The sequence below is a fragment of the Gallinula chloropus genome (assembly GCF_964237585.1).
Source record: "Gallinula chloropus genome assembly, chromosome: 2".
Taxonomy (NCBI): domain Eukaryota; kingdom Metazoa; phylum Chordata; class Aves; order Gruiformes; family Rallidae; genus Gallinula; species Gallinula chloropus.
The window spans coordinates 114012191-114027229 of NC_140086.1; the positions used below are offsets into that span (position 1 = coordinate 114012191).

General features: G+C 38.5%; 1 protein-coding gene across 9 annotated transcripts in view; it reads right to left on the reverse strand.

Moving 5' to 3' along the window:
- The window catches only part of ARPP21 (cAMP regulated phosphoprotein 21), a 202026-nt gene that overhangs the window by 126204 nt on the left and 60783 nt on the right, over nt 1-15039 (reverse strand). Inside the window, exon 1 of one of the 9 annotated variants that reach the window (XM_084260252.1) lies at nt 13478-13505. The exons of the other annotated variants lie outside the window; for them this stretch is intronic. The gene's annotated coding sequence lies outside the window, so the exon portion shown is untranslated. Of the gene's footprint in view, nt 1-13477; nt 13506-15039 lie in introns of those variants that run through there. 9 annotated transcript variants of the gene reach the window in all.

Here is a 15039-nt window from a genome sequence, read left to right on the forward strand (position 1 = left end):
TCTCAGACAAGTGGAGAACCTACAAAACAATCTGTAACTCCACCTAGGCTTCACCATCGTAATAAAACATTGTCTTTTGGCTCTATTGGTTGATATAGAAGGTTTTATCAGACAATCTTACCTTTCAAAGAGCAAATTAATGCTAAATACATTAATGTTTTACTGCTGCCATGAGCTTATTTTATTACCAAATCTGGGTTTGGACTTTATGCCTCTAGCCATCTGTTTTTTCCAAAACTTAAAATGCATTACACATTTTTGACAACATAAGAAACTATTAAGGAAGCAAACAAAGAACCCTCTGTATCAGGGGAGCTGCTGTTGCACAAGACAGGGATGACAGAATAGGCCTAGGGGTGTTCCCTGGTTCACAGAGGCGTGGGAAATGGGTAATCTCACAATAGCAGAAATATCAAAAATTGAAAGGCACTCAGAGGTAAAGAAACAGGGTGTTAGTAAAAAACAAAAAGAAAGACTGGCTGAAGCCAGCAGAAAACTGTAAAATTTCCAGTAGTGAGAAAAAACTTGGAGACCAGGACAGGCACTATGCTCCAGGACAGCTGGAGAAGAAAACTGATAACTCCTGTTTTAAATTAAACCCTTCTTTTGTGATGAGAACAAAATTGGAAAAGCAATCAACACACTTGTCCTAGCTGCTCATCATGGATAAGTAAGGAAACAGGCCATGCACAAAGAAGGGTACCTGCACAGCAGTCAAAGTTGCTTCTCAAAATGAGCCTACAACAGCACTAAGACGACAGTAAAAAAGCCTAAAATTAATGGCATTGTACAGTTATATGAGAAGTAGTAAGTGCTTTAATAAGAAGAAAAATTATATTTTTTTTAATTCAAAAGCCACCGATTTAAACAGCTCCCACGTGTACAAGCCAGTGACATGGAGAAGTGGTTATCTTGGTACACAAACTTCAGCGATGTCCAGGCCACATCCAAGAGTGACACGCAAGTCAGTGGAAGCTTTAAAGGCAAAAGCCAGGATCCCCCACCATAGAGCCCAGAAAACCAGACCACCTCTGGGTTTAAGTCACTTCTGAATGTAACTCTCCAGAAAACCCCCATCAAGTGAAAAATAACAGATTTGAATAGAAAGAACCTCAAGATAAAAGTTCCAAAGTGCAAACAGAGATGTAAAAGGTGATTAAGTTCTTATGTATACCTACACAATCATTACAATATCATATGTTTTCATGATATACTTAAGCTGTTTAGTAAAACATTTACATTCTAACAATAAAGAACATAAAGGATTCTTTCAAATAGAAATTACTTCAGAATCACAGCTGCATGACGCAAGTAGAATTTCTGAAACACTGACCAGCATTTAGCATCAGCAATTATAGATAATTATTGTTTATTAAAGAGGGATGAACTTTTATAAACACTTTATAAAAAGTAAAGGTAAAGACACAAGAAAGAAATTCACATGCCTCTAACAAAACCAATCATGTCTACTTTGCAACTTTTTCAAAAGCATCCCTCTCAGAGTTTTGTCTATTAAACTTTGACCAGCAAAATAAAAAATTATGTACTTCAAGTGAAAGCTGTGTGCAACACTTAAAACTGGTATTTGGGGATGCATTCTTTTTACTTGTACGTATCATCAGATTTTAAAAAAGGAAAACAAAAAAAAAAAACCACTAAAAAACCTCCACATACAATTGTTTAAAAAACTATCCCGACAAGGGCTATCCTCATATACATGCCACACATAAGCATATATTTCTAAGCTTAGAATATAAAATAAACCAGCTGAAAGAAACCTATCAAATTCTTTCAAACTTTGCCTCAGGTACAAAAAAATTTTCAATTTTAACATGATTGTGATGTTTTGGGTTTTTTTAAAAGTATATGGTGACTTTATTTTCCTAATTCTGTTTATCTTGTACCTGTTTAAATTCTTCAACATTATCACCTGCTAAAACTACACATTATCACATGTTTTGTCTGGAAAAGTATCACTGAATAAAGGCAGCAATACCCAACTCTGACGGCAGAGAGTAACAGCAGCAACAGGCAAGCAAGTGTCATGGTATTTGCTGTGGATTGAAGTGCCACATACAAACAGTAACTGTGACCCAGCTAACCTGGAAAGGCACCATAACTTGAGTGTATCTGCCAGTATTAGCTGAATGGAGGCAAAGTGTATATTTCCTTTATTATAAAAGGCTTCAAAATACCAGAATCTCACATTAAGGAAAAAAAAAAAATTTCCTTCCAGGTGAGGTCACTGAGGAATACAGAAGTTAAATGAGCAATGAAGTTGGTCAAAACAAGGGCTAGAAGGGTAACCAATATCCCCTTGCCCAGACACACAGCCATCATACCCCCTTTTAAACCCAGGCACTTTTGTGGCAGGTAGCAAACGTGATCATATAAAAATAAGCCACTAACAAAACTGTATGCATATTTTAAAACAATTTTTGTCACATATGGAGACATAGGTCATGTAACCAAAAAACCTCTAAGTTTAGCATTTTTAAAACAATAACAAAAGTCAGGAAAAAAAAGCCTTCCATGTTTCTTTTGTATGACCTCCTGCAGCAAGCTGGATCAAACTGTTTCAGGAAGTACCACTACAAGACAGTAGGTAGTAAAGTGAATGAGCAAAATAAATGCTTTTATTTATGCAAGAATCTGTCTATGGAATCCATTTTGTTATAAATCTAATTGGAATGAAATAGCACAAGTAATTTATAATAATGGCTCAGATTCACTTCCTAAGAGAAATGAACTTAGAAATAAGCGTAACAACACTGACAATAAATCCTGGGGAAAACAGGTAGTCCTATCAGTATCTAAATACTAAGATTATGGCATGTTAGTTATTTACAACTAACACAGTATCAAAAGTGGACTTCTACTCTTCACATTTCTTCTGCTAACCTGACTAGTAGTGCCCACACTTCTCAAACCTCCTTTTTATATTTCACTTGCTCAAGAGTATTTCTCTGGGGTATCTTGATGCTTGCATACATCAGCTGTGCACCCATTAAAGTACGCTACAGAGTATCACTGCAAACTGAACAAGGCAATCAGTAGGGACAATCAGCTCAATTTCACTTTAAGTCTGCTTTCATTACCCAAGTTAGAATTTGTTCCCAAGGCTTTCCAAATCTTTGACAGGTACATTCACTTAGACCACGGGTTTTATTCCACCACATAGTACAACCACCAACGTATTGCACAACCTTACTTTGGATGACTACAGTTACTGTTTGGACAGCTTACTTTTTATTGGGGAGTGCAAATGATGCCTAAAGTGCATTTGGGGGGTCGGAGGTAGTTTGTGTTTCTTTGTTTAAAAACAATTCCTTCCACTCCCAAAAAACAGTCTTTATTATTTTGCCCAGATGAGCGATGGCTGGCTGCCTATTCTCCTCCACGGGGGGCATCCATGCTTCCTAAAATTGAGGGTGAGAAAGGGAAATTCAATGCTGGAGCGTGTTGGGAAGAAAAAAGTATTATACTCATCATAAGCTTGGGAATTTTTATTTAGTTGGTTGGATATTTTTCCCCATATCTTGTCTTTACTAAAACGACGGGGGGAAAAAAAAAAAAAAAGGTTTTCAACAATAAAGTTTCTTTTCATTTAGCCGATATGAGTGAGCTGAAGTGGGAGTTGTTAAACCCACATTTTGCATCTACAGTCATTCTGGTGGGCTGAAAACCACAAAACATTACTTTTATTGCGGCTTCCCTTACCATGCAACAGGAGTTCACCTGTTCCAATGTCTGAATTTAGCAAGAAGCTGCAATTGGAAGGGCAGTTTAGCACCAGGCCAGTAATAGTCATTTGGGAAATATCCCAATTTTAATTTTGCTCAAGAATATAAAAGTGTTGTATCTTAAACCTGGAAGAGCGCAAAATATGTGCGTGCACATTTTGGAATGATACTCTAACCATACCATCTTCCCGCTACAGAAGTAGGTTCCAGTTCCACTGTTTCTCTGAGTTGCAGCAATAAAGTTATATGGACTAACATTTTCACGCCTTTGTTTGCGTGGATTAAGACTGGAGAATTAAGTCAATAAAAGCAAGAGCTTTCTTTCAGTCAACTTAAACCTAGGCTATGTGAAAAAGCAAGCCTATCTCACTGTGTTCCAAGTCACACGAGCTTGTAAAAATCACAAATCATCTTCTTAGCAAACAACTGAACTCAAGAATTCAATTATCACTGAGTACACCGAGGAGAGTACTGGCACCACCACTTGCGGAATAAACAACTTGTTTGTCTGACAACCCCCTAAAGCATCATATAACTTCACACAACACAGCATTTTGTCTTTAACTGGTGAGATTTCTTTAATTCACTGCTGCCTTAGATATAACTGAGCTGACTGTCCATCAGTCTGAGGATTAGCCCATTAAAAAAAAAGAAAAAGCAGTTCAGAACTAGTATACCTCATCTGTTCAGACTGTTGTCATCATTTCTTTATTAGGTTTTGGAATACTTGGAATGTTACTTTCGTAATAAACTGACAGAGAACAGAGGGCAATTAGTGAACTAGGCACTAATGGCAATCAGATTACTGAAAAACAAATAGCTGAATTAAATCTGTAATTGGCAGCTGAATGCAGGCACTTCTCCTGCTATCTCTCAGCAATAATAAGAAAAAAAAAATTACATTTCCAGGAAAACTAAATTTCAACTTTCAGATGACAGCAGTAAACCACGCTCTTTCAAACCCACAGGTCGTCCACTTCAGTCAGAAAATTTGGCCAACAATTCCTTTACTTCCCTGTCTTTACAAGGAGTTTCTATATATGCATTTCACAAAAATGGATTATGTATTTGGTATAGGTTCTCAAATATAGGCAGCTAGATGTCTTGGTAACCATCTTCTCAATCAGTACCCTCTACTTTTGGCAAGGGGCTACACAACCATTACAGTCATTATGATAAGAATACATAACATTCTGGTGCAGTTTACATGCTTATTCAACAACTGCAGAGACATGAAATATGAATTAACTACTCCAAAAAGAATTACATCCATTTTTCCCTCTTTTTATTACACAACCCAACAACACAGTAAACTGCACCTAAGCTAATGTATTAGAAGCTAAGCTAGCTGTTGGGACCTCCTGCTCACACCACAGACAGCAGTCCATCTGAAAGGTCAGAGAGCCAACATGTAAAAAGTCGTCAACACCACACACTGTCAGTCAAAGGCATTTAAATTTGTGTCATTTCCACTATGCTTTATTTTCTATTGATGATGCTTTATTATCTTCTAATGAATATGCAATTTATTGAAAATATTACTAAACCAAGGGAAAAAACCAAACAAGCAAGCTATGCAAATATATGGAGAGTTCAGGATGTATTTTGCAGGGGCATCAAACATACACACAATTCTGTGGAGCTACTGAATTTGAATGGAGACCCTAAAGGGACCCAGGTACACCAATATGAACTGTATATGTCAAGTTCAAAAAGCACAAAGTCTCCTAGATTCTACCTAAACACCTTTTGTTTGACAGATGTAAACAGAGGTGTTTAGGCACTCCCTCCTTCAGAGATACCAAAACAAATTCCAAAAGATCTGTGAACTGGCATATTGAATCATTATTTTATGCTTTATGTAACATTTTATTACAGAATTGGGCTATTTTAAGAAGTGCGCTATTGTGGGATGTTTTCAAAGTTTTCAGCCATTTCAAAACACATGCAAGCAACTGATGTAAACAGAGGCAAGAAACATGAAGTACACATATCAAGAAGTAAAGGAAAGGAAGGGTTTCTATTAGAGGAATTCACTGAAGTCCTAATATTTAGCTTCTTGTGTTTTCAGCAACTTTTAGGTCACAACTATAGACTGTTTTAAGGAAGATCCCTTGTTTTTAATGTTATACCTAAAGATGCACAAAGTCTCCTAACTTCAGTGTGCTTATACTTGACGCACCCTGCTGTTGCCAGAAGAATGTAACATTGACTCCCCTCTATATTTTTTGTTTTCTCTGCTGTGGTTGCAAGGCTACTTGAAATTACCTCCATTTTCTGATCTTACAATGCTTAGTAATAACAGCAGCTCAAGTTACTGGCCCCAAAATAAGCCATCAGAGGTTAACGTGGAACACTTGCATTCCTTCTATTAAAGTAATCTACCTGGCAGTGAATAGACACTGAAATTGTTTGTTTATGCACCTGATGTTCTGAGGAGCACTGGTACACCACACCATTATGTGCCAGCCCCATCCAACTACCAAGCTTAGGTAATAAGTGGTATCTTTTAACTGTGCATCAGAAGTACCTGGGTCACTTTTGTTCCTCCTTTGTTTTGATCTCAGGTCAATGCAAATCTAGCTAACACATTCTGTGCCACAGAACTTGCTCAGAATACACAACCAAATTGCTCAGTCTGTTCTCATTCTTTAGGCAAGTAAGAGAGTCAGGTATTACTGCAGTCATTCTCAAAAGTACTGAAATAATCAGAACCAATTTCATTTTTCCACACACAGAAATTGTGCTGTTTATTCAAGAAAATGTTTTGTTAAGAAGCGACGATATTTTATCGTCTTTCTTTCTGACGCACTCTTACAGTGATGCAGTTATTACAGATGGCTTTGAAGTGCCTGACAACATTAATAAAGATGCAATTCAAGTGTATGTTATTAAACACAAACAGGAATAGATGCCAAAAAAAAAAAATCTAGGTTTTGACTTTCGTTGCCTGGACATTGAATGGTAGTGCAGGAAAGAGTTAGCTGCAGTTCTTTGAACATACAGCTTAGAAGTGATCTTTAGAGGAAAAATTATAATTAGCCTTCTTGAGTACAAATTATGTTCTCTGTTCTCCTTCTGAAAAAAAAAAAAAAAACAAACCCTGAGGAGTAACAAACACATTAAAGAAATATGTGGGTTTTGAAAGAGGTAGGTGCTTGCCGCATCTTCCTCCCGCATTGCGGAAACGATCACAACGAAAGACTGAGTGGACAGGGTGTCTGCAGAAACCACTGCCCCGCGATTATGGCTGTGTGGTTACCAGTAGCATTACCACAGGCAGCCAAAACACTGCATCAAGATTTCTGACTCAATCTACTCTTTTCTGCCAATCCTTCCTTATTAATACAAAGCTCTTTACCAAAAAAGTGCCAATTTATGTAGTCACAGAACACACTATGCTATTTTAGTAAACACCTAATTCATGAGGGTACCGGCACGTACACACAAGAGATAAAACCCATTTATTTTCATAGAAGAACTGGCTACATACTAGAGAGTCGACAGTCCTGCGTGCTGCCCCAGGACTCACCCACCAGCTCCATGCACTGACATTAAGCCACGCTAAGCATCATCTGCCTCCTAGTGCACTCTGCTGTGTAACTGCCCTCAGACCCTGGCAAGCATTTGGATATCTTCCTTCCTGTTCTGCCAGGTAGATGGCAGAGAGGAGCAACTCAGCAACAGCAAATTTCGGAAGATGCAGATCACTTAAAATTCCTATAACCTCAGATCTGAGGAGATCAAGTGTGGTTGCAATGGAGTGCTCACTTTGTCTTGTTTCTCCATGCAAAGACACGCCGCATGTGTAAGGATATATATTTTTTTTTTTTTTAAAATTAGAAACCAAATTACACTGAAAGGAGACTATACATTGCTGTACTTTCCCTGGGTGATCCAAAACTCCAGTTAACTTCATCTTCATGGAGTATCTCTGGAAAGCCCTCCTGTCCTTTGCTGTCCTCCTAATTCGGATGCCCCCATAACCTGATTCACAGTACAAGCAGTACCACTGCCGCTAATCCTCCATTACGCCCCTTGCCCCACCACTCCCTCAGATTCTGATTTTGAGATGGTTACTTCAAGAAGCAGGTCATTCAAGGACTTTCAAATGCCATCATTTTCATCAGTACAGAGATTAAACTGGAGTTACATTACCTATCAGTAATAATTCATTGCCTTCAGTATCTAACAGGATTCTTATGCCGCTTGCCACAGTTCTTTGTCACTAGAGACCACTCCATTTTGCTGCTCAGATACAGAACAGATTGCTATACTGTAGTGGAAAAGCATACTGAGATACTCAGAGCTGGTAAATGCAATGTATCTTCCAATTCAGTTAAACCTGTTTTCAGGGAATTAAAGTTTTTTCAAAAATCTTACCCGAATCAAAAACGCTTTTGCCATCATTTTCTTTCCTGGTAGTATGTGTTATGAAATGCGGCACTTGAGTTACTCAATGCGGCCCTAAGTTACTCATTATGCTTTTCATTTAGACCTATGTTCACAAATTTTTGTTGGGGTTTTTTGGTGGTGGTAAAAGAAAGCTCTGAATTTGTCTTACAAGAGTAAAAAACCCAAAAGCTTGAAATTCAGACCTCCTTACTTCAAATTTCATGGCTTATAAAGTACATAAATTATAAAGCTAGGAGGCATTTCCCAGACTTACATTAAAAATCTGTAGTGAGCCTTTAGAGTGGACCAATTTGATGTGCTTCTCCTAAAGCTTTCATGACACCATAAACATTTCTGACTCCATAACAAATATTTTATAATACATTAAGCAAGCTCATTCAAATGATTCTAAATGTTATGCCAATGGCAATGTATTCAGAAACAGAGCAGTCACTTGAAAACGGAAAAACCCCACAACTTAGTTTGAAGCCCCACAATTTACTATTTACTTTTGTGGAACTGAAGGCAAAGTATTTCAAATTAAGTTCAATGGCACACACACCCAAAAACCACAAAGGAGGCATATTCTTGAGAAGCACATCACACTGTACCTATTTCATATGACAGCATCAACACCAAAGTCTCGTTCCCAATGAGTTCAGTATTAGCATGGAACATTTAACTGTACAACAATGTAATTGTATTTATAACATGCTTCTCATTGCAGCAGTTCATCTGTATTAGCTTCGTTCAACCAGAAAGTCCTGCCATTCCTTTCCACTCAGAAGCAAGTTGTGATAACTTTCTTTGCAGTAAATAAAGCATTACACCATCAGCTCTGCAGCCCTACAAAACCAAGATGCATGCGCTCCCTGAGAAGCGCCACAATCTGACTCTCATATTTGATGATATCATGAAAATTTACAAAATCTTTTCTGTATGGAAGGCAGTGACACCTAACTCACAAGGCAATAAAAACACAAGTACCGCAATAGGATTAATTAATGACAAAATTATTAGCTGTCCAGGCATGGTTTTGATTACAGAATTCAATTCCTAGAATATAAAACTAGCTCTGTTGATTTTATGAATCCTGTAAAAAAATTTCACTAGGTGGCCATAAAAATTGGGGTATGATAATTTATTGAGAAATATTTTATTTTTATGTTTTAGCATAACATTAAAACAGAAGACGGAAATTTTGAGAAATAAGAGTATTAATGATGGGGGGAGGCACATGGGGAGTTTGGTTTGGTTTGTTGGGGCTTTTTTATTGCTGACTACTTTTTAACACCATCCTGCTGATCACTGAGGCTTTCCTTTTACTCAAAAGCTTAAAGACATCCAACTTAGGAATAAATAAATAAATAAGACATCCTTATCAGTTCCAAGATGTTACAAAGCTTCTATAATTTTGACACGGACACTGCATAAACAGCTCATAAATAAATCATAGGATTGCCTAAGTAAGAACTGCATTAGAAAGCACTAAATTACAAGAATACTTTTCAGAGAACTTTGCTTTCTCATGGTACTCTTTGTTAACTATGACTCTCATCCTGAAAAGATCAAGAGGAGACATCTTATTTGGAGAGAAGCATGAAAGCATCCCAGTTTCTCTACGAGCAACAGTTTCTTTCACTTATAAAAACCCACTTCCCACCTTACATACTTCAGCATATGCTATGCGAACAAGTCTGCCCTCATAAGAGTCTTAAATGGTTACTGGCTCCATATATTGCCAGTGACTAGAAAATACTCTAAAGCCCCATTTCAGAAAGTCATTGGATATCCAAATCATAAATGTAAAATTCCCAGCTGTCACGGCCTAAGTATGCCTTCTGCATTTCAGCTAAGTCATTCTGTATGACATTATCACTCTCTCACACTTCATATGTTCAACAGAAAGAAAACCATGGGATCTCTGATACTTAGTATTTTTCACCATGTTTATCACAGTAGCAATTACTTCATCTAAGCAGCCCTTATGAACTCCTGTAAAATGTGTTGCTTACTACTTGTTTCTCTGTATTTCTCCCCATACTTGGTCCGCTTCTTTCTCTTAAATAACAGGGAATGGGATTGGGAGGGGGTAGGGAAGAAGTGATGTAGCATTTCCATAAGCCAGCTTATTATTTAGGAATCTGGAATGATCTAAAATGGTTTGAAGACTTCAACATAAGACTAAAAATCGATACATTTGAATTAAAGGACACCTTCTCCACAACTACTTTTTCCAAGAAACTGTAAAGAAATACATTATGTGTAAACCTGGAAACCACAACAGGGAAAAAGGAAGCACTAATAAGTATTGGTGACGTTATTAACAGATTGAAGAGGGAAATTGCAGTAGGACATTATGAAAACGTTTGCTATGAGCTGTTTCCCTAAAAGGGACACAGATCTCCAATCCTCTTTCCCTGAAGTAATGCAGTTCATTAACTTTGAATTGCACATGCCCCACATTAAGTATCAACATACATTATTTACATATTCTTACAAAGCTAAGAAAAAACATAAGAGACCCCTATACAGGAAGCACTCTTACATAGGTTCATTGGCAATGCATCATCAAGTTTACCTCCTGTAAAACCACTGTGTAGCATGAAATCTACAACAGGAGCTCCTTTAAGCATCTAAGAAAACAATGAGCAGTTTATCTCCTAAATCCTACAACTAGGTGGCTTATACCTTCACAGACAAATGAGGACTTGCAAGAACCCATCACAGATGTTACTGATCAAAAAATGAGTCTTCATTAAAACAGAACATACTGTAGTTTGATAGTGCAATGTCTTTTTTATTTTTCTAATAGTTCACATGTACACACACTGACACACTCAGGCAAACCATAGCGGCTGTTACGATGATTTGGGCTTAAGTGTCCTTCTTAAACAAGGACCCAAGAAAAAAAACACCTGTCCATGAACAAGTAACCAGTACATCTACCCAAGTTTATTGGCATGTTCAATATATTAAAAAAAAAAAATACCCAGACATTAATCATTCCTTGTACTTGGTCTGAAGTTTTCCTTGCTAGAAAGCTTCACCCTTTGTTACTTAAAAATATTTGTAACCGTTACAAACAAACATGTAAATTTATTTACACCTACATGTTTCTGAAAGTCACTATTCCATGTATAAAATGGGAAAATTTGAAAGAAAAACAAAATCCAGCAAATAATCAGGGAGACTTATCATCCAGCAGTGACCCATGGAAGACTGGGACAGGTCTCATTTGATGGCTGTCAAAAACCAGATGCATGACCTCACATGGTTTGCATAGTTTATCTGCAATTCAATTTGCTCAGCCTCAAAATGGGGAAAATCCCACTTACCTGGTCTGCAGTTCGTCATCAAAACAGAATGCACCCTAGAAATGCATGTTACCATACAGATACAAAGATGTTCATACACAGTATTTTCAAGTCTTCAGAATCAAATGCTGTCCACTGGAACATACAGAGTCTGCGCCATGTATTACTTGTTTGATGAATGTTTCAATCTTCTAGAAGAAAAAGTGACCCATTTGCTTGACTTACTACCTGCTGAGAACATTAATACAGAACTTCAAATCTAATAAATGAATGAGCGGGGGACAAATGGATTTTGCAACTTTATTGCACTGTAGTTACATTACTTCTCAACTGGCCAATCTTTAATGATATTTTCGAAAATAGATTACTGAACACGAATAACATTTCCTTTAATCATGAAAGTTACAAATTCTCTATACAACTGAGCAAGTAAATTGAGCTGGGACTACTCACTGGCTCAAGTCACTCATTTGTGAGTAGTCTCTATAAAACAAGGATTTGCCAATCTGACAAAATCATTTTCCTACTCTGAAATTAATGCCATCAAAATTGATAATACCACTCAATGAAGTTATAGATCCTGTACATTACAAGCAGAGGGACTTATCAGCTGGTATGAATCTGTAACATTCTTAAAAACTAATGGAACTACATCAATTTACAGCTGCTCGAGATTCATCCCTGTGTCTCTCTTTAGCGCTGTTAAAGCCACTGAACCAAACCCTGGACACACTTCCAAATTTGTATCTCCCATTGACTGCAGCAAGAGCGATGCCTACAGGAGGAAAGGCAGACAGAAAGCAAGCCATCCTAGAACTACCGCACTTTCTCACCCCCATTCATTCCAAGTTCAAAGTCAGTTGATAAAATTGTAACCTGGGAGGAAGTCAAAAGCACAGTACATTTCACAAGTTCTTAGGTTTCTTTTATGTATTCCCAGAAATTCTGTTTAATAACAGCGATTTATCAGGCCAAGTCCAATCTACTATAATCAAACAAATAACCCTAATGAAGCCCACAGGAAAAGCAGCACCATGAGAAACGTGATTTGGCCAACAGCTTTACTCCAACAAGATAAAGTTTCAAAGAGACTATTGCACTGTTCTTATCTCTGAGAGCTATCATTACATCAGTAGTAAAAATCTCATTATGCTTCCTCTATCATCCTTATACGTTCCTCAAGTAATTTTTCCTCCAAGGATACGATGCAGTGCAACACTCATACAAGCAACCCTCACTTGTACACTTAGCCCTGGGGCAGTTAAAAGGACTAGCGCATCGCAGGAAAATAATTGCCTGAGAAAGGATTGTGCAGGAGAGTTCCTCAGCAGTTTCTTACAGTACTACCCCATAAAACTGTAGGCAACAGAGAGAAATATACAGTTGTTTTAGATAAGGTATCTTTAATCAAGGTGAGTTTCTCTAGGATTTTGAGCGTGTGGATTGTTGCAAACAGCTAATAAATGCATTACTGACTACAGATACGCGGAACTAAACAAGGTAGTTTTTCAAAGTATCCACACACATCCTACACAACAGCATACAAGGTAGTTACCTATAGGTATTTTCCTTTACATATATATCATAAGAGGTTTGCATTCTGCAAGAATTACATGCAACAGCCATTTTCAGTATCAACCCAATTTAACTTTTAACTGCAAGGAATCAAAACTCAGAACTCTTGCTTCGAGATGCTACCAGTAGGAATATGAATAGTTAATCATTAGAACTGGTTAGCCCTAGACAAAAAAATGTTTAAAGATGTTTCTTCGCACTACTCCATTGTAAGACAGTAAAAACAGACTTAAGAGTGGAATATTCTTTTCTCAACTTAGGCATACCCAAACACAATCAGATTTATCAGCAGCACAAAATCATTTCCTATCTACAGTTTCCTTCACAGAACTTAAGACGATTTAAAAAAAGTTTGATTTTAAACCCTCTAATTGATCACCTTTTTGCACAGCTAAATTTTTTCTTTCATTAATCTAATAGAAATATTTGAGGGATTTCCATTTTTACCTTTGCATTTTTCCTTTTCCAGTATCCATAACCAATCATCTCTCTGCTCTTCCATTATGCTTCATATATTGCAGAGTGAGAAGCATCTTCATTAAATAGGATTAAAAATAGAACACACCCGATCTCCCCACCGGAGCATGCTCTGACAGTGCTGATACCACAGCTCTCAAGGTAACCATGCCCAGCTGGGAACTGAGAAGCAAAGTCAGTGCGAGATTAGCAATTTGCAAGCCTAATTGTGCACACAAACTCGCCTCGATCCGTGACGAAAACTGCTAAAACAAAAAAATCAGCGTGCAGTTAAATTATGCCACTGAAAAGTTGCAGGTCAGTTTACACTAGGTTTTTTTTGTTCCCCTCCCCATCACCCTCAGCTTCAATTGCTTTGTACTTGCCTAAAATTTGCATACGGCATTTAGAAGAATGCACACCGGGCATGCATCTAGCTCAGCGCAATGGTAGAGAAGTCAAACAGGTGATCGACAAACACTTTGTGCTCCTCTCCGATGCCTTTGTTTCTTTTTCTTTTTCTCTCTCTCTCTCTCTCCCCCCCCCCCCCCCCCCGACACATTTACAGCGATGTCACAGCACAGCGGGGATGAATTTAAGCAAAACCGCACACACCTGGAAGCGCAAAGACGCGAGGGAGAGCGAAGGCTCAAAGACACACCTATAGCACGGCAAAATACACCCGAAATTATTTGAGCGTGTCCGTCCCTGTCCCCCCGCCCCCGCTGGCTGAAACGGTAAATGAAAACAAGAAAAAAAAAAAAAAGAGGAAAGCCAACCCAACAAAACAAACAAACCACCAAACAACAGCACCAACAAAAAAAAAAACCATCCACAATTAAACAAGACGCAATGGCTGCACAGGATGAGCACGGCTCGGTTTTAGGTCTAGAAGATACTGTTAAAACGCACGTAACAAGTAAGCAGAATTGCACCCAACTGAGTAACCTTAACTATTCTTTGTGGCAGCAGATCGCTAGGATACCTAACAATGTGACTGTAAGTCCCGGACTGCGATCCTCCTGCACTGCATGCAAAAAAAAAACAAACCCCAGAGACACACGCTAAGGAAGAAGCATCAAGTACACATCTGTTACCCTCCAATCGCCACCCTTAAGAACAATGCCAGTCAAACAAGCCCAGGCTTTCCAGCACGGCTTCTTAAAGAGTATCCCTCGACGTTGCTCACGAATCGTTGAGTAAAAAAACAAATTGGGGTTTTGTTTTGTTTGGGTTTTAGGGGTTTTTTTTACAGTTTGATCGATTTAAGCGAAAACGGCCGTTGGGAAGAGAAAGATCTCCTCCCGCAGTTGCCCTCTTTCTCGCTCGCCTCCCCAGCCTCAAGCCCGGTTCCCGGACACCCGGCTCCGAGGCGAGGGCACCACCATTCCCCCGCCGATCAAGCTCCGGCAACCTCACCTCCGCTCCCGATCCCGACCCTCCGCGCCCCGAGCCGGGGGAGGCGGCCGGGCTCCCCCGCCCGAAGCGCCTCCGGGTGATTACCTCCTGACGGCGGAAACTTTGCAAAGCGCCGCCGCCCTCCGCGGGGGCAG